Source organism: Lactuca serriola, chromosome 2, assembly GCF_051521515.1.
Source record: "Lactuca serriola cultivar US96UC23 chromosome 2, Lser_US96UC23_V15, whole genome shotgun sequence".
Classification (NCBI taxonomy): domain Eukaryota; kingdom Viridiplantae; phylum Streptophyta; class Magnoliopsida; order Asterales; family Asteraceae; genus Lactuca; species Lactuca serriola.
The window spans coordinates 172,286,612-172,306,932 of NC_136409.1; positions in this window are offsets into that span (position 1 = coordinate 172,286,612).

Below are 20,321 nucleotides of genomic sequence, written 5' to 3' on the forward strand. Positions count from 1 at the left end.
CCACCGGTGTCGGACTTCCAGATAGACACGACGGTTTGGATGCCATGAAATCTTTGTATTTGCATCCGCGTCCATCAACTCCTCCATCCTGGTTGTTTTGTCTAATTATCGGTGGGTTGGCTTGACCAAGAGTCCCACTGTACTTCCCTCCTACTGATTGCCCTTCATTCAATACGGGCTGTTCAACAGGCATCGTAGTCTCTTCCCTATGTTGTTGTAGTAATCACCTTGCCTCCTCCATTTGGCGATCTAACATCATTTGCATCATTGCTTGTACCCCAGCCATCGTCATTGGCTCAGGTGCAGCTCCTACAACAGGTACTTGCTCAACTACTTGAGGTTGAGGCTGTTGATCCCTGTTTCCGTTTGCATTTGCAGCTCCACTACGAGTTATGGCCATTACAATCTATATAACGAATAAGGAGAATTTAGGTCTTTATCCTTGTTAGACATGTCAATTCCCTTATCACTCCGAAACGTTTACATGTTAGTTCTAATCTCGTAATCATACGCTTAGAATCCTACACACATAAGGTTTCCAAATCCGGTCGGTAACAGACCATAGATCCGAACAAAAAATGGCACACATGGCAAACACATAGCATTTAGCACATAAGGGCATTTTAGGCATCTTCCCTAAAATAAACTAGTGCTCGTGTCTAAAATATGGTAGACATTCATCTCACAATCATCACTTAGCATTCTAAGTTCAAGTCTAGAAATTCTACAATTTCTTAGTTCGCTTAAACTAATGCTCTGATACCAACTGTGACATCCCCTAATTTCTCGGCCAGAAAAGACCGATTTAATTTATGCTTTTTAAAATAAAATCAGAGAAATCATTTTAAAAGATGTTTCGGAATTGGTCCCCAAACAAAAAATGATAAAATTTTATCAAAACCCTTCATTAAGAAGGTATATGTTTTCCATATATATATCAAAACCTCGGGATGTCATGTTCCGATATAGATCAAAAGCATAAACAAGACATTATAAGCCTTTCAACAGTTATTTACAACTACTGGCCTATAATCCAAAAAGCTCTCGTTGTCCTCCGACTATGCTCGGGGTCCACTACATGTAACATAAAAAGCTGAGTGGGTCAGGCTTGGGAGCCTGGTGAGCATATAGGGTTTTCAACCCACAATAATAATAAACTTACTAAGCTCATCAATCAACAATAACCCTGATTACCCGTTCCCGTTATCCTCACTTTATGTCCCTAAACACTTATCACAAGGGACCTAGCCTAAAGAATATCATCGGGATGGACACTACTGCTAAGGGGTTTCCTCAGCCATACATGTCCTAAAGGCAACCATGAGGGGGATGGAGTACAGTGAATGAACACTCTTAGTTCATTAACACCTACAGGTTGCAGACCTGCTAATGTTTCCCACCGGACTGTCTAGAAAGTCCGTGGTCATCATCCAAACTCTGCTAGATGACTGGATATCAAAACACATCAAGGCCTCTCATCAATTTTATTTTATCACACATCACAATCTACCCATGTTCTACCCAACATATTTGTAGATAAAACTACTTATACAGTTTAAAACTTGTATAAAACATCAACACAACAATCACCTCAAATAAATAATTAATATATTTACACCTAACACGTATTATAAGGAAAATACTTCATATCTGTGTGTAAAATGAAAGTGACTATACACTCACTTGATTTGATGATAATCGGGCAGCAATTCGTTTCTTAAAACGGTCGTTTCAAATAAAACCGGGAGTTTTATTGAGAAACCGGGCGTTGTAAAAGTCGGGCTTCGAAACCGAAAAAATAAATTTTCCGGGCTTCTCGGGCACTTCGTGGCGTATTCCGGGCTTTACAATCGATACCGGGGCTTTGCGGGATGTTAATATGAAGAAAATATGGGTTTAGGGGCTAAATATGGCAAAATTCCAAAAATACCCGGGAGGTCTCGCACCCTTCTATTTATAGGGGCGAGGCTTCTGATCGGAAGGTCAGGAGGTCTTCTGATCCCACGGCTGAGAAGGCTCGCAGAGGAGGGGAGTCTCGCATGAGGTCTGCGCATGCGAAGGAGCTGTTGGCGGCCTGTGATTGGACCGAAGTCCGGATCCGATGAGGGAAGCACGTGGCTTCTGCGAGGGCTCGGACACGAGGGAGAAGGCACGCGTCGGATCTTCACTGGACCACTTCGGATAGGGCCATGTGCTCGGATGACTCAGCAGCTGCGGTGACTCAGCAGGACACGTGGCGCATGCGAGGCGAGGGTGACGTGGCAAAGTGTGACTATGCGAAATTTCTCGGTTTTCGCGCTAAAACTTCTAAAATCCATAACTTTCGCATACGAGCTCCGTTTTTGACGTTCTTTATATGCACGCGTAGCTAAAATTACGATCTACAACTTCCGTTTAGACTTCGTCGGCTAATTTTGATTTAAATTTTATATTATTATTTTTAACAGACCGGGACAGGAAATCCGTTAAAAATTCATAACTTCTTCATCCGACGTCCGTTTTCGTCAGACTTTTTACCGTTGTGCTCCTAATGACCAGACCTTCAATTCTCTTTTAGGTTGTGTCGGCTAAAAATCGCTCGATCTAAAATTCGAGTTTTTAGTTGTCTACTGCTACGCTGAAACTTCGAAAAATCATAACTTCCTCATACGAAGTCAGATTTGGGCGTTCTTTTTATCGAACTTCTCGGTTTGACGAATACTACAACTTTCGTTTAGATTACTAAGGCTAAAAAGTAGTTTATCGAAAACTCACTTTTTACGACATTCGGCATCGTGCCAGTTTTGTCGCGAAACTTCGACAGGTCATAACTTCTTCGTTATAACTCGGATTTTGGTATTCTTTATATCCCTGAAATCCTTGTTTCGACCACTACAACTTTATGTAAAGATATCAGGCTTATGTCATACTTTGATTTTGACGCTTATTTTTATTCTTAATTAATTAAGCCCTAATAATTAAGCATAAAACACATAATTCACATAATATTCACATAACTCCTTTTCATTTCTTCAAAATGAGTTACAAAGGTTAACCTAGACTATCAACTCAATATAAATGCCTAGGCTAGAAACACGAGTGTTACACTCATCTCTGTTGAAAATAAAAGAATGAGCACCTTACCAAATAACCCTTCGATTGACTCCAATTTGGAGTCAAATCGATATCGATTCAGCTAGATAATACCAATTTCAATTTCAATTTCATGTACTCTGTTGTTTGCTGATCCAAATCCAATTATGATGATGACATGTTAAAAGCCATGTCGCTATGCGATTGAAGAAACGAGCATCATACCAAAATTTACAAAAAAAAAATAATAAAAGATAGAGATCGTAACAGACCTCGAGAAGTGAACAATTGACCGTCTGATTGAATTCATCGAATCTTCCTTCTCTTTCTCTGATGAAGTGTATTAGGTCAAAAGCTTGAATGCCAACCGTCGCCATAGTCGTCGGCATTGGGCGGTGAATCGCCATCATAGTTCGCCATAGGTTAGCCATGTCAGGATTTGGGCTGACGGGTCGTTGGACAAGAAGGTAATAGCCACGCTCTGCGTAGGGTCAAGGAGCAGAACGACGATAAGAGGGAGTACTGATGATATTACCTGCGTAGGGTCAAGGAGAAGAACGACGAGAAGAGACAGAATGTATCATGATACGATGAGCACAGAGACCACGATGGAGGCGTAAGAGCCTAAGATGACGACGGTGAGCAAAGCGATGCGATAGAGGCGCGTTCGTGATAGAGAAAAGAAATAAGGATTCAGAATAACATACGACTAGGGAAGGAAGGATGTGAAAGCATAAAAGGCATGACCTAGGGTTCTAGTGGGTTTGCTAAAATTTAAGGGCCGGATTAAGTGAATGAAAGTGAAGTGTGGATTGAGATTTTAAGGTTCAATGGCGGTGGCGGTGGCGATTAGGGTTTACAGAGAGAAGGAAGGAGTGAATGAAGGGATATATTGAGGAGAGAGGGTAGAAGCGGGGTTCTTCAAAATTTTAGAATTTCACGATTTCGTTTTCCCCCTTTCAAAACGCGCGTTTAAGCAAAAATATAAAGCGACATTTGAAGAGGTGACACGTTTAAGATAAGCGCCCTCCGTGTTTGTATTTTTTTTTCTTTTCTAACACTAATTTCAGGGCACGCACAAATGCGTGTCCACTATCCTTCAAATTTTAGAAGAGATGACATTATTTTTAGGGCGCACGCTTTTACGCATCGTAAATCACTGCATGTCATTGTTTACGCATCGTAAAAGGTTATTTTTCTAGTAGTGATATTATCTGAATACTTGCTATCTATGCTGGATGAACATTTTTATACATGTTTTCAATGATTTAAACTATATATGTATTTTATATCTACAAAAATGTTGGGGTAAAACATGGGTAGATGTAATAGGTGATGTGTGATAAAATGATGAGAGGCCTCGATGTTGATGTTGTTGATTCTGTCATCTAGCGGAGTATGGATGACAACCACGGACTCTTCTAGACAGTCTAGTGGAACACTAGAAGGCTCGCAACATGTAGGTGTTTGTGAACGATGTGTTCACCGGTGTACTCCATCCCCCACATGGTTGCCTTTAGGACATTTATTGCTGAGGAATCCCCTTAGCAGTAGTGTCCATCCCGATGATGATCCTTAGGCTAGGTCCCTTATGATAGGTGTTTAGGGACGTAAAGTGAGGATAACGGGAACGGGTAATCGGGTTATTGTTGATTGATGAAATTAATAAACTTATTTATTGTGGGTTGAAAACCCTATGTGCTCACCAGGCTCCCAAGCCTGACCCACTCAATTTCTTGTATTACAGGTAGTGGCACATGAGCATAGATGTGATGTTTTGGATGAGGGATTACGAATATAGGCCTGTAGATATGAAATAATGTAGTAAGACTTATATTGTACTGTTTATGCTTTTGATCTGTAACGAACATGACATCCCAAGTCTTTTAATGAAATACATTTCTTTAGAAATGCTTTTGATAAATCTTTATCATATTTTGTTTTGGGACAAATTCCGCAACACTTTTATTTAAAATGTTAATCTAATTTTTAAACAAATCATAAACAAAATCGGTCTTTTCTGGCCGTGAAAATGAGGATGTCACATAGGGTTTCATCCAGGCAGTCCTACTCGTTCAGTCGGGCTCCCGACTCGTCGAGTAGGTTACTTAAAACCCACGTCCAAAAATCCAGTCTACTTTACAAGTTGGGCCTCCAACCCGTCGAGTCCCAGGGTAAAAATGCAATTACTTATATTTAAAATACGAATCGGGAACCTGGTGTTATACCTCTCCCCCACTTATTTCAGACTTCGTCCTCGAAGTTTGCCGCCGTATCCGGAAAAAGGTCAAGGTAGTTCTCTCTCATCTCGTCTTTCGGCTCCCAAGTCCATTCCGAGCCCTTGCGTTGCTGCCATTGCACCTTCACCAACTCGAACCTCTTATTCCTCAGATCCTTCGACTTCTTGTTGAGGATAGCTATTGGCTGCTCAATGTAGTTCAGGCTGTCATCCACCTGAATATCCTCTAAAGGCACACTGCTGAATCATCTACCAGGCACTTCCACGGCTGCGAGACATGAAAGGTGCTGTGAATCTAGCTAAATTCGGCTGGCAGATCCAGCCTATACGCCACCTTGCCTACACGAGCTGCAACCTTGAAAGGACCGATGTATCTGGGTACCAACTTACCCCGCTTCCTGAATCGGATGACACCTTTCCAAGGAAACACCTTCAGGAGGACCATATCCCCGACCTGGAACTCAAGGTCCGAACGGCGCTTGTCGACATAACTTTTCTGCCGACTCTGGGCAGTCTGAAGCCTGCTTCGGACCTGCTGGATCCTCTTCGTTGTCTTGAGTACCACTTCAGTACTCCCCATGACCCTCTTCCCAACCTCACCCCAGCATATCGGGGTCCTGCACTTCCTTCCGTACAACATCTCGAAGGGAGGACGATCAATACTCGCGTAATAGCTATTATTGTAGGAAAACTCTGCCAAGGGAAGGTAGGTATCCTAGCTACCACCAAAGTCTAAAACACATGCCCACAACATATCCTCCAATGCTTGGATGGTCCGCTCGCTCTAACCATCCGTCTGCGGGTAAAAAGCAGTGCTACAATGCAGACGAGTACCCAACTCGTCATGAAATTTCTTCCTGAACCTGGAAGTAAACCGTATGTCTCTGTCAGAAATCACGGAGACTGGCACTACGTGTCCGACTACAACCTCTCGAATATAAATGTCGTCCAACTTCTCGGTCGAGATACTCTCCTGGATCGGTATGAAATGGGCACTCTTGGTCAACCAATCGACGATGACCCATATGGAATCCACTCCCCGTGTGGTCCTGGGAAGCTTGGTGATGAAATCCATGGTAATATCTTCCCATTTCCATATAGGGATGTCTAACGTATGCGTCTTTCCATGAGGCCGCTGGTGCTCTGCCTTGACCTTTCTGCAAGTCAATCAACTCTCGACGTACCAGGCTACATCCCGCTTCATGTAGGGTCTCCAATAGTTAGGACGAAGATCTCTATACATCTTCGTCACCCGGGGATGGATAGAAAACCAAGATTTGTGGACCTCATCCTTCAAAATCTGTCGTACTCCGCCCTAGTATAGTACCCAGACCCTCCCATGTAGGGAGAGCAGCCAACAACTGTCATAGTTAAACGAGGCCACTTGGCCTATGATCCGCTCGCACTTTCGGCGCTCCTCCTTCAAACCCTCGAAATACGCCTCTCGGATCTGCTCCAACAGTGGAGTTACTACCGTCATCCTCAAGCAAACATCTCTAATCAGGACTGTCTTGCGACTAAGCGCATCGGCCAAAACGTTGGACTTCCCCGGGTGGTAGAGGATCTCAAATTCGTAATCTTTCACCACATCTAGACACCGACGCTGCCTCATGTTCAGATTCTGCTGATCCATGAGGTACCTCAAACTCTTATGGTCCGTGTAAATAGTACATCGGACCCCATAGAGGCAGTGTCGCCAAATATTGAGGGCGAAGACAACCGCCCCCAACTCCAAATCATGTGTCGGGTACTTCGCCTCATGAGGCTTTAGCTGCCTCGAGGAGTAGGCGATAGCATGCCCTCTCTTCATCAATACATTGCCCACCCCTGAGATAGACGCATCACAGTATACCTTAAAATCCTCTACGCCTCTGGCAGGGCTAGAATCGGCGCCTCGCACAATATTTGCCTCAGTGCCTTGAATGTTGTCTGCTGCTCAGGCCCCCAACGAAAGACCACGACCTTCTTCGTCAACCGGGTCAACGGTACGACTATCTTGGAGAAGTCCTGAATGAATCTCTAATAATAGCCCACCAATCCCAGGAAACTCCGAATCTCAGATGGAGACTTCGGAACCTCTCACCTCATTACGGCCTCTACCTTGGCCGGATTGACCGAAATACCGTCCTGGTTGACAAGGTGCCCCAGAAACTGCACCTCGTGTAATTAGAACTCGCACTTGGTGAACGTGGCATACAAGCTCTCCCTCCTCAAGGTATCCAACACCTCCTGCAAGTGTTCCTCATGCTGCTCCTCCATCTTGGAGTAAACCAAGATGTCATCGATGAAAACTACTATCACAGACCGATCCAACATCGGTCTGCATACGCGGTTCATGAGGTTCATGAACGCGGAAGAATCATTGGTGAGCCCGAAGGGCATCACCACAAACTCATAGTGGTCAAAGCGAGTCCGGAACGTAGTCTTATGTACATCCTCGTCTCTGACGCTCATCTGATGGTATCCTGAACTTAAATCTATCTTGGAAAACCGAGATGCCCCTGCAGCTGGTCGAAGAGATCATAAAGCCTCGAGAGTGGGTAACGATTCCTCACCGTCACGTTATTTAGCTCCCGGTAATCTATACACATCCGATGCAACCTGTCCTTCTTCTTCACAAACAGGATCGGAACTCCCCAAGATGAACTGCTCGGTATAATGAATCCCTTGTCTAACAACTCCTACAACTGTGTAGACAACTCTTGCATCTCGGGAGGAGCCAACCGATATGGTGCCTTGGCTATCATGGCAACACCGGGGACTAGGTCGATCTTGAACTTTACCTGTCTCTTAGGAGGTATCCCAGGCAACTCCTCTGGAAACACATCCAGGTACTCCCGCACCACTGGCACATCACTCACAGTCACCTTACCCTCTTCCTGGGTATCCATGACATAGGCAAAATATCCGAAACAACCTTGCTGAAGGTAGCGCCTAGCCCTTGCTGCTGAGCATAAAGCTGATCCATGTTGTGGTCTCTCGCCCTGTATCACCGACTCTCCCCCACTTGGGGTCCTGACGCCTACCAATTATTGCGCGTAGTCAATCACAACCCCATTAGGGATCAACCGATCCATACCAATAATGACCTTGTTCCCACACAATGGTATGGGAACCAAGTCTACCAAGTAGCGTTCCTCGAACAGCCTCAAAACACAATCTCTAAACACCTATGATGCTCGAACTGATCGGTCATCAGCAATCTCGACCTCTAGAGGGCAATCCAACATGCCCAAAGACTCAGGGAACCTCCTGCTAAGTGAAAATAGAGACAAATGATCGGGTAGCACCCGAATCGAACAACACCTGAACTGGAATACCGTTTACATGGAATGATCCTAAAAAAAACACATAACATGGTACATAAATATCGTAATCAACATATAAATAAAGCTAGGGAGAAGAATTCATACCCGTCACCACATCGGGTGTGGCGTGTGCTCCTCGGTAGTCAACTGGAAGGCTCGGATCCTCACCACTGGAGCCTATGTATTGCCCTGCCAGCCATCAATGATCCGCAGGGTCGTTAGAGCTGGCACCACCATTAGCGCGACTGCTGCTATCAACCTCGAGCAATTGGCCTTCTTGTGGCCCTTCTAATTGCAATGGAAGCAAATCAGATCTGATGTGTGGAATGTGGGGTTAGAGGTTGTAAAATCCTTGCTAAAATTCCCAGTCTTGCCGCATTTGTAGCAACCCGATCCCCCTGCCCTACAGGACCCTCCATGCGACTTGCCGCATTTCCCACAGCGGCCCTGACCCTGTTGGCCCTTTGACCTAACATCGAATCCCTTAGGTTTCTTCCCATAAACCCCAGTCACCTGCTTTGCCTCCTCCTTCCTCTTCTTGAGGTGCTCTATATCAATCTCCCTCTCCTTCGCCCTCGCAATCATGGAATCCAGTGTCGGGCAGGCTGAGTAGCTGACATGCTCCCGGATGTCAACCCTCCACATGTCATGGTATCGGGTCTTCCTCATCTCCTTGTCGCCTAGATACTGAGGTACCAATAAGGCCCTTTCCCTGAACTTGGCGGTAATCGCCGCCGTCGACTCAGTCATCTGTCTCATATCAAGAAACTCCCTAGCTAGCTGCTGAAGCTCCACAACCGACATGAACTAAGCTCTAAACCTGGTAACAAAGTCCATCCATGTCAAAGCCTCAACGGTTGGCGCTCCTAATGAATCGATAACTATCTCCCACCAATCCCTCGCCCTGTCCCTCAAACATCCAATAGCATACCGAACCTTCGACCCCTCAGGGCAGAAGTTAGTCAACTGAGCAGACCCCATGTCTGCAATCCACCTCCTGGAAACGATGGGGTCCTTCACCCCGTGAAAGTCTGGCGCACCACACCCCCTAAAGTCCTTGAAGGACAGTGTGCGTGATCCTGACTGGCTGGATGCCATGTCACTCCGGAACACTCTGAGGCGATCCTCTATCAGCTCGATGATCCCCTCCTTGATCATCCCAAAAGTCATCGGGGTCGCCTCAAGGATGCCTCTCATGATCTCGGAAGCAATGAACTCACGTAGTCCCTCATCGACTGGCTTGACACCTGATCCCGAACATGATCCTAAACCTGATCTCGATCTTGAACCTCCCCCTCCGTGACGCGTAATCATCACCATTCTGAAACAAAACACATAATCATCAGGGTCATACATAACCTCGAGAGGTCTTACACATTCTACAAGTTTTCTAGTTCTATCTTAGCCCTCCTTGACTCGAGTATGGATCCTCTGCTTTCAGTAGTACGGGCCCATACTATCTTCCACATCTATCCGTACTTTCCTCAAGGATTGCCTTGACTTCACCAGGTCCCTTCTGCTACCACTGCACTCTTGCTAATCTTGTCCTAGACTTACCCTAGGGTAACTTTACAATCCATTCTCCGCCATCAGCTGCGTAAGAAATTCCTGCCACCTTCACCTAACTAGCTCGCGAATACCATTACATATCACTAAGACCAGATAATTCATTGAATAAGAGGTCCTACCCTACAACGAAACAAGAGCTGCGAAATAGGGCTAGACTTAACCTTCTGAAATTATTTAGCCCTCGCAATATGTAATGTAATGTATTCGTTTACTAGTTATCTAAAGAAAGCTAGAACTCCTATTAGCACAAAGCAAGCAGTATTCCGGCATCGAGTAACCCAAACCAAGCATATCCTATTCAGGCTATCATATCACTGGCTGATCAGTACTATCATGCAGTTTAATAAGTACATACAACAGACATATCATGCATCTTCCTAGATCCTTAGCCCTATTCTAGCATGCAGTTCTCATAATCAAATCATATTATAACATAAAATGTATGAGTATCTTGGTGAAAACTTACTTGAGCTCGGTTGATCGCACGCACCACACACCTTGTTCTTTTTCAAAGTTCCTTTTTCTCTTTTTATTCTTTTCAAAATTCTTTTTAAAAATGATTTTGTTTTTCTTTTGAAAATTTTCATATCAAGTCCTCAGTTTGAGTCCAGACACACCCGAGTGTGTACCTGAATCTCTCAAACCATGGCTCTGATACCAACTTGTAATATCCCAAAAATCATGACCAAAAATTTTGTTTTTAGTTATGTTACTTATAAAACTGTTTACTAAGAAACATCATCGATATCATATCAAACCATAATCCCATACGTCAGATATCATAAAACATATCATGGAATAATAATGTCAGAGTACAATTCCAAGAACATCATAGTGCGGAAAATCATGTGTGCAATGCGCTGCTACCGTGCCGACTCCTTTCCCTTCAAAGAGGAAGTACCTGAAACCAAAACTGAAAACCATAAGCACAAATATTAATGAGTTCCCCCATCATACCATATACCATACAATAACACATCTAACAAAGGCATATATGGGTGTCGGCCTCCCCTTCGGTCTATTTTAACCGGATAATTTCCTAGCATATATGGGTGTTGGCCTCCCCTTCGGTCTATTTCAACAGAATAATTGCGAAGCATATCTGGGTGTTGGCATCCCCTTCGGTCTATCTCAACTGGATAACGGGGACTATTTCACCCCTACCACTACCACATGAAATCATAGCATACTGGCACATAAAACATAACAAATAGTAGCATACCAGACAATTATCTAACTACAATCTCCTACTAGTGGGTCGACATTGTGGCCTTAGACCCACTTCTACTCGAGGGTAACTCACCTCAGAGTCGTGAAGTGTCTGATCTGCCTTCGCTGCCGAGATCAACTCCTCTCAATTCCTACACATAACCATCTTCCTTAATTACCATTTCATGGTCAAACCATGTCAAAGTCAAAGTCCAGGTCAACACCTTGATCAAGGTCAACCTTTGGGTCAAAGTCAACGTCTGGGTCAAAGTCAACATCTAGTTGACTCAACTCGCCTAGTTGACCCGTCAATTCGCCGAGTTCCACAATCCTTAGAACACTAAGAGCTTCGACCCTACTCGCCGAGTCTTTCAAGAACTCGTCGAGTTCTCTTTCATACAAAGTCGGGACTTTCTACCACTGACTCGCCGAGTTCATCCTTGAACCCGTCAAGTTCTTCTTCATGCAAGAAGGCACGTCTAGCCCTAGACTCGCCGAGTTCCTTATGAACTCGTCGAGTTTTTCTTCATGCAGTTGGAACTTAGTCTTGAACTCGTCCAGTTTAGTTCTTGAACTCGCCGAGTTCCATGATCTTCAGGCCTACAATGAACCCAATTGACTGAGTGTTCTTCTAGCTCAACACATTGCCCATTATCAAAAGAGGATTGGGGAAAACTGCAACCCGACTTGCCGAGTCACATGAAAGACTCGCTGAGTCCCTCCATGTCCAAAACTATTTAGTCGACTTCAGTCTGGCTTAATGCATTCAAAACATAGATTTGACCTCCTAGGGTCCATATTACACGTAAAGTTACAAACTTGACGTTGATGCATGTGGGATTTGGCTCAAATGGTCCTAGAAAGAGGTTTATATGGTGCATGGGACTCCCATGGCCATATAGTTGGCACCTTTATGCCATGGGGACCCTCAATGGTTCCAGATCTGAAGTCAACACTCTACATTATGCTCTAAACCCGAAGGTGACTCAGAAATGCCCCAAAAATGACAAGATTCAAGCCCTAAAGAAGATCTAACAAATTAGAAGTCAAGGATGAAGCTTTTTACCTTTAATGAGCTGGAAATGAAGCAAAAAATCTGGATCTACTTGCTTCTTCTGGAACCCCCAAGCTTCCACTTCTTTCTTCAAGCTTCAAACAACCAAAAACACACAAAAATGGCTCAAGGACACTCCAAATGCTTTAGGGTTTCGAGTTAGGGCTATCCTGGACTATGAGAGACGATGAAGGCTGAAATTGGACAAGTTAAGGTGTTTAAATAGGGTGCAAACCCTAAATATTAAGGTTTCATCCAAGCAGTCCTACTCGTCGAGTCGGGCTCCCGACTCATCGAGTAGGTTACTTAAAATTCGCATCCAAAAATCCAGTCTACTCGAAAAGTTGGGCCTCTAACTCGTCGAGTCCCAATGTAAACATGCAATTACTTATATTTAAAATACATACCGGGAACCGGGTGTTACAAACGACCCTCCAGTAGTCAAGAGAGCGGTGGGAAAGATTGGATACCCAATGACGGTCAATTTATAGGTCGCTTCCTTAAACTCCCGTTATAGACCAGCTTCGTGAATGAGGCCTACTAACAGTAAGACTGACTTTTCTTATACATATATATAAATTAAACTCTTAATCTTACATATAGTATACGGTGTATCTTAAACATATTAAAATACTAAGGGTTTTAATCTTTTAATAAATTAAACTTTTAATTTAATTAAATTTAAACCACATATGGATTTATCAAATCCATAAGGATATATTTTAGGGTTTCTCATTTTAAATTTCCAAAATTAAACCTTTTAATTTTAAATTTCAAACAACCCAAAATATTAATCATTTAATCTAACTAATAATTATCTAGTAGCAAATTATGTATATATTAATTATCCTTTAATTAATCAATTAATTAAATTATTAACCATGTCCATAAGGATAACTATAATCAAATAAAATCAACATTATCTAATTAATAATTATCTCCAAACATTTAGGTTTTTATTGAATTATCGTATATTACCAAAAACAGATTATGGCAGAATAAACAAAAGATAATTACCAAATATAAACCTAGTAAATCAAGTGTGAGAACCCGAAACTTTATCCGTTTCTGGCACGCGATTTCCATTTATAAAGTTTCTAATTCATTAATTTTTCCGTCAAAATTTTGGTTAATAAAATAATCTAGTTATATTTAATTAAATTATTTACGGTCGTAAACGAGTTTACGGCCGTAAACTCGTTTACAACCGTAAACCTGTTTATGGTCAGTAACGAGTGGACCCCGCTTTCACCCTATAAATATGATGCCTCCGACTTTATTGGGACATTTTCTGGTCGCATTCTCTCCTTCTCTCTCTAAAAATCTCGAACCGTAAACTCTCAAAATCGTGTTTTGACTCCGGGAAACGTCGAAAAACACCGTTTGGAGCCCTTTGGAACGTCTGGAATCACTCAGCTTGTCAAAATCAACATCCAAACCCCCATTTTCTGAGTTTATGGTCCAGCCTTCAAAGACCATAAACTCAGTTCTTGAGTTTACGGCCGTAAACTCGGAAAACTGCAGAAACCGTAAACTTGTGTTCTAAGGTCGTAAACTCATCTTCAGAAACCGTAAACTCGTGTTCTAAGGCCGTAAACTCATTCCTTCGATTTAAGCAAGTCTCGGTAACATTCCTCAACCAAATTCAAGTGTTTCCAACACTTTATTTATCGAAATCGCTAATTTAGATACATATACGTATTTATTTGATAATAGGATTTCGTTAAGTGTCACGCACAACAACTCGGGAATCTTCATTTCAGTCAACAACTCCACGCAAAAACTGTGAGTCCATACCCCTACGTTTCTTTTTCCAAGTTTTTCATGTTTTCAGGGGGGGATACAAGCAAAAGTACAAGGAAACTTGTGCTCAAAATATATTATTCTGTTTAAGATAATCATATTTCAACATGCTTTTGACACAGAAAATAGTTTTACCAAGCGATTAAGAAATCAACTCGTAGAAATGGTTTTCAAAACTAGAACAATGAGCTTGTGAATCATATAGTAAAACGTATTATTTTATAAAGGATTCATGCGAATCATAAACAGAATTTTCGGTGTTATTACTTGTAAATTTGTTAGGCTATGTTTGACACACGTCCTTGGTAACACTCACCACAATAAACAGAGTGGAGGACTAGCACTCGTGACCATAATCTCTTGTAAGGAGAGCGTGACTATTGTGTATAGATCTATACGGGACTGACAATCCCGCACCTCACTGCTAGCTACAGTTAGACCAGCAGGTCTACAGGTGACAAAGTCATTAAGGATACAGGCCGTTGCGGGCTATATCCAGTCAGTTATGGTTACGAAACTCACAACCTAGATAACAGGAATTTATTTTTGTAATAATGAATCAAATGAACTAACCTCAAAGTAACAACCAATAGACTACTGGAGGGTATTAATAATATCTTCAAGACTTAGTTCATCACGGCTTTCTTTTATTTAGTTTTTAAGACTAATATATCTCTGGGTGTAACTAGGGTCTTTAAAAGAAAACTGCTTTTATATATATACACGAGTATGGTAGATACTTGCAAACCTCAGTTTAAAACGGATAATCAACCAACCACCTTTAGGGAAAATATAGGATTTTCCCGGGATAAACCGACCATTCAAAACGAATTGTTTTACAACTAACGGATATTCATATTCATTTCACGATTCATTGGATTGTACTTATCTTGTACGAACCTGGAAGTCGTGGAAGGAATGGGTTTTCAAACGCGCTTTTCATAAGAAAATATAGGATTTTCATGAGGAACACTTTTCAAAAGGATTCAAAGAATATTTTTTCACCAAAACTAAATGCTTATGAACTCACCAGCTTTATGCTGATACTCTTTCAGAACTGCTTGTATTCTCAGGGAATTAGTAGACAGGTACTTCCAGGAGTTCGGAGAGGTCGAAGCATTAGAGTCGCACCTTTCTATTTTACTTTTGATATGAACAAAACTATGTATTAAACAATGTAAACTTTTTTTTCATATGTATTCAATGTCTGGTTGTGTTTACTACGCTTGCTATGATACAATTGTTGTGATACTACGCATGACGTCACCTCCACCCCGGAACGTTTCCTCCATCGGTTTCGGGGTGTGACATCAAGTTAGGCAAGAAAATCTGAAATCGGATCTGACGCACCAACTCGGCGAGTTGGAGTACCAAACTCGACGAGTTCATGCAACTCGACGAGTGCCAAGAATAACTCGACGAGTTCATTGAACAGAATGTCGATTATGTTCCCTTCTCCTTTGAACAATTCACAATTGCATCATATTCAATAGAAAACTAATCTTAGGCTCTGATACCACTGATGGGTTTTGAGCAAAATGTATTTTCCTTTGTGTGCATGCAACCCTAAATTTATCGGATCTAAGTTTTCTCTAATTGAACATGCAAACTTTGAACACAAGAAGAAACCCTAGTATGCTCCTATAATTTTTGAAATCCATAGAAAATTAAGGTTTAGTTACATACATTTAAGATTGTTATTGTAAACAATCCTGAATCTTTGCTTGAAAGACTTTTGGCAGCAAGCGCCACAGGTGTCGTGCCTCTAATGGTTCACAAACAAACCAAGCAACCAAGGAATAACACACACACACACACACACACACATATATATATATATATATATAGAGAGAGAGAGAGAGATAAAGGGTGGAAAATTTCAGAATTCCTCAAAGGAATCAAGTGTTTGACGAAATAAAACCCTGTAGGGGTTTATATAGGTGATAAGGAAGGTATTGGATAAGGCAAGTGTATCCAAGATAACTCTAATCCATTAATTTCCTCTCTAAGGCATCCAAGGCACCCTTAGAGCCCAAGGAAACCCTAGGAGCATCCAAATTTCGTTCACCCCCTTTAGGGAGGTTCAAAAATTGCCCAATGCTCAACTATTGAACATTGTCACCTTTAGCCCCTGTAATTTCAATTAATTTCTTTAATCCCAAAATTAATTCCAAATTAATTTCTGACTAAATATTAATTAAACAATATGATTTCTAATTAATATATTATTTCCATAATACATTAAAAAATCATTTATTTTGATTTCTAATTAATTTATTAACCAAGTAATAAATTAATAAATCATTCTTCTCTCTCTAACAGTCATCTTATTCAATTTTCAGGTTTGAAGGTAACCCAAAAGGACATTTCTACTATCAATTCAAGTTTATACCAATTATAGTTATGGGTTTAAACACCTAATCCAACATAAACAAACAATCTGAGGAACGCAACCGAAGATTATACACATAAGACAACATCCCAAGACAACCGAAACTTAAACCGAAACTTCCATTCCACAGAAAACGAACCTTTAGTTTCCGCAAAACCATTTCTACCTTTCCGAGATCTGAAATCTATAATAGTTTGGCTCCCCGACGGAATGCCCATGCTGAAATATTACCATGCTAAAACCTCATTGAATAACCGACCAACATAATACTCCCAACCCTGATTATCTTGATGCAAACTACGAAAACAAAGCCACTGACCAAAACCAGTTGCAGAACACATATACTTAACAGAAGGCTCAGATAATCCTTCAAGTAGAGGATTCATCCCTGCAACACAACAGGGTTGCATCAATTACTCTGAGATTATTTAATCTAACTGCATGTGGCTTATCACTTTCAATCATCAAGCTACTCCACACACATGAGTCCTTAAATCACTACTTCAACCTGAAGCATCACATTGCCTCCTATTTGCTTTCCAAAAGTAACCAAAACCTCTCTGGTCCCAACTTATCTGTTAACTATCTAGATTATCGGTTTCCTACCTGGTTGATGAGGCAAAGCACACCTTCACAATCGCCCCACGCGACCTTCGAAAGGAAACTTCGACCGGCAATAATTACCCAAACCATCTCGATACTAAACCCAATGCTAAGTTGAACACTATAGGACCAATTGTAGTCTTACCTTATATCCGGTTTCCTACGACCTACCAATTCCTGATTCCAAACCTATTGTGGCCCTCCTACAGCTTTGCGAGCAAACCCACCCTGGCCTAGACCATCTTAAGAAACCCGTGAGCAAATCACATATTTGCCACAATCTCACCACTACACAGTGACCGGTAAATGCTACGGGCCACCCCGCAGTCTTACAAGACTTCCCACACTAACTGACCACTACTGAATGCTACGGGCCACCCCGTAGTCTTACAACACTTCCACACTAATTGACCACTAGTGAATGTTATGGGCCACCCTGTAGTCTTACACAACTTCCACATTCACTTACCACTAGTGAATGCTACGGGCCAACCCACAGTCTTACAACACGTCCACACTAACTGACCACTAGTGAATGCTACGGGCGACCCCACAGTCTTACAACACTTCCACACTGCTACAACCGCGACCCAATACCTTACCGATAATCTTTCAATTCGAACACATCTAGGATCAAGCATGCACTCGACTGAACACCCAACTGAACTCAAGTCATGAATGGAATCCCCAAACTGGGTTCCCCCAAAGCCTACAATCAAACACCAAGAAGACGTGAACCCAATTTTGGGAAGTTTCCCGAACTCCCAACTCACCCAATCCACGATCTAAATAGCCACTTAGGGCGCCTTCCTCCCCGATGGGGATGCAAAACTCACCCCAGTTTCACAACTGCTTCTGTTACTGAAAACCTGAACGATTCTCCCCCACTTTGATTCGACTAAGCTCTTACAACACACGAAAATTGAAGGATTCGCAATCCTTCTTACCCTCTAATGATCGATCTGCTGACGACCTGCACTTACTAATGTTAGTGTTCCATTACAAACCATTCCAAAAAGACCATGCAACCCCTGAAGACCAGATGAACACTTCCCCAATCCCAACAAAACTGATAACCCCAAATGCTTTGAAATGATACTACACTCAAATCTTGAAGTCCATATAATAGATTCTCAAACCAAAACCTCAGCAATAGACCACTTCCCTTAGCGCCCCCACAAGTCAATCTGAGCACAATGACTGAAACCACAGAATCCTAACGATGCTGGATAACCAACCTACTGAACCCTGACCACATACCTTCGACCCAATGCCCCTAATCCGATCCCCTCTTCACGAGGTGCTCCAAATCTATTTCCCTCTCTCGGGCTCTAGAAACCATATCATTCAGGGTCTTACACCTTGAAATTCTCACAAACTCTCTGATGTCATCCCGCAGCATATCATGGTGCCTCACATTCTTAATTTCCTCATTTGCGGCATACTGCAGTACCAATAAAGCCCTCTCCTTGAACTTGGCAGTGATCTCCTTCACAGTCTCAGTTAGGGATGTGCTTCGGGCCAGAACCAACCCAAACCGACCCGAACCCGAATAACCCGAAATCCGAATTGGATGAAAAGTGGGAACCGAAACCCGGACCGATTATACTAATACGGGACCGGTTCGGTTCGGGTAATACGGGTTTTGGTTCGGTTATTAACCCAAAAGGACCGAAATAACCCAATAAACATTTACACTATGTTTTTTATCCGAAATAACCCAAATAAACCGAAATGACCCGAATAACCTAAATAAACCAAAATGACCCGAATAAAACAAATAAGGAAATTCTATATTTAGTTCAAGAAAAAAATATTAATTTAATATTTTTTTTCTTGAACTAAATATAGAATTTCCTTATATGGGTTATTCGGGTCATTTCAGTTTATTTGGGTTAATCGAACGATTTCGGTTTATTTGGGTTATTCGGTTCAAGTGACTATTCACTTTTCGGGTCTGTCTTTTTCACTCGATTAAACCTTTAACCGGATAACCCGGACCGAATAACCCAAAACCCAAATTTGGAAAAAATAGATACCCGAGAACTGACCCAAATAACTTATTCGGTCCTAATGCGGGTCGGTCCGGTCCGGGTTTCGGTTTCGGTTCGGGTATTCGGTCCAAATGCACATCCCTAGTCTCAATAGTCTGGCGAAGATCCAGAAACTCTCGCGCCAACTGCTATACCTCAATTTCCAGAGAAAACTTAGCTCGGAACCTGTTCGAGAAGTCATCCCATGACATAGCATCGATAATATGATCACCCAATTCACTACAAACCTCTTCCCACCAATCCTATGCCCTATCCTTCAATATGCAGGAAGCATGTCTGAACTTCGCCTCCTCGGGGCAGAAACTCATCATGAACACGTTAGTTATATCTGATTATCCGCTAACCACCTCCTACTGACAATGGGGTCCCTTTCCCCATGGAACGCAGGAGCTCCACAAGCATGAAACTCCCGGAAAGAAAGAGTGCAAGCTCTAATGATAGTCATAATCTTAGCACAGAACGCGCCCAAGCGCTCATCTAAGATCTCTGAAAATACTGCAAGAAATCTCCGATGAGATGAACTCCCGCAACTACTCGCTAATCGGCTCAGTACCTACACCTGAACCAAAACCAGAACCAGAACCACCTCCCTGAGTGCTCATCTCCTAACTGAAATACGACAAGCCAATAATCAAAACATGCCCAAGAATTCTCCTCCCATAAGCTTCTTAGATTCTCCATGACTCTCACCGATTCAAGTATGGATCCTGTGCTTTTAGTAGTACGGGCTCAATACTACCTTCCACACCTATCCATACTTTCCTCAACAATCCTCCTGAATCCTCTAAGTCACTTTCTCAAACCAAGGCCCCAAAACTCACTAACCCGCACTACTAACCCACCGAAGCATACCCTAGGCTTTCCTAGGTTCCCGACCTCAACCTGCCCTCAGCTGCTGAAGGATTCCCATTAATGTCAACTAGCTACCTCAGGAATATAGTCAGATGCAGCAGAGATCCGATAATCCTTCGAGTAAAAGACTCAATCCTAGAACGGTTGGACTCAAATGAGAGTTGTG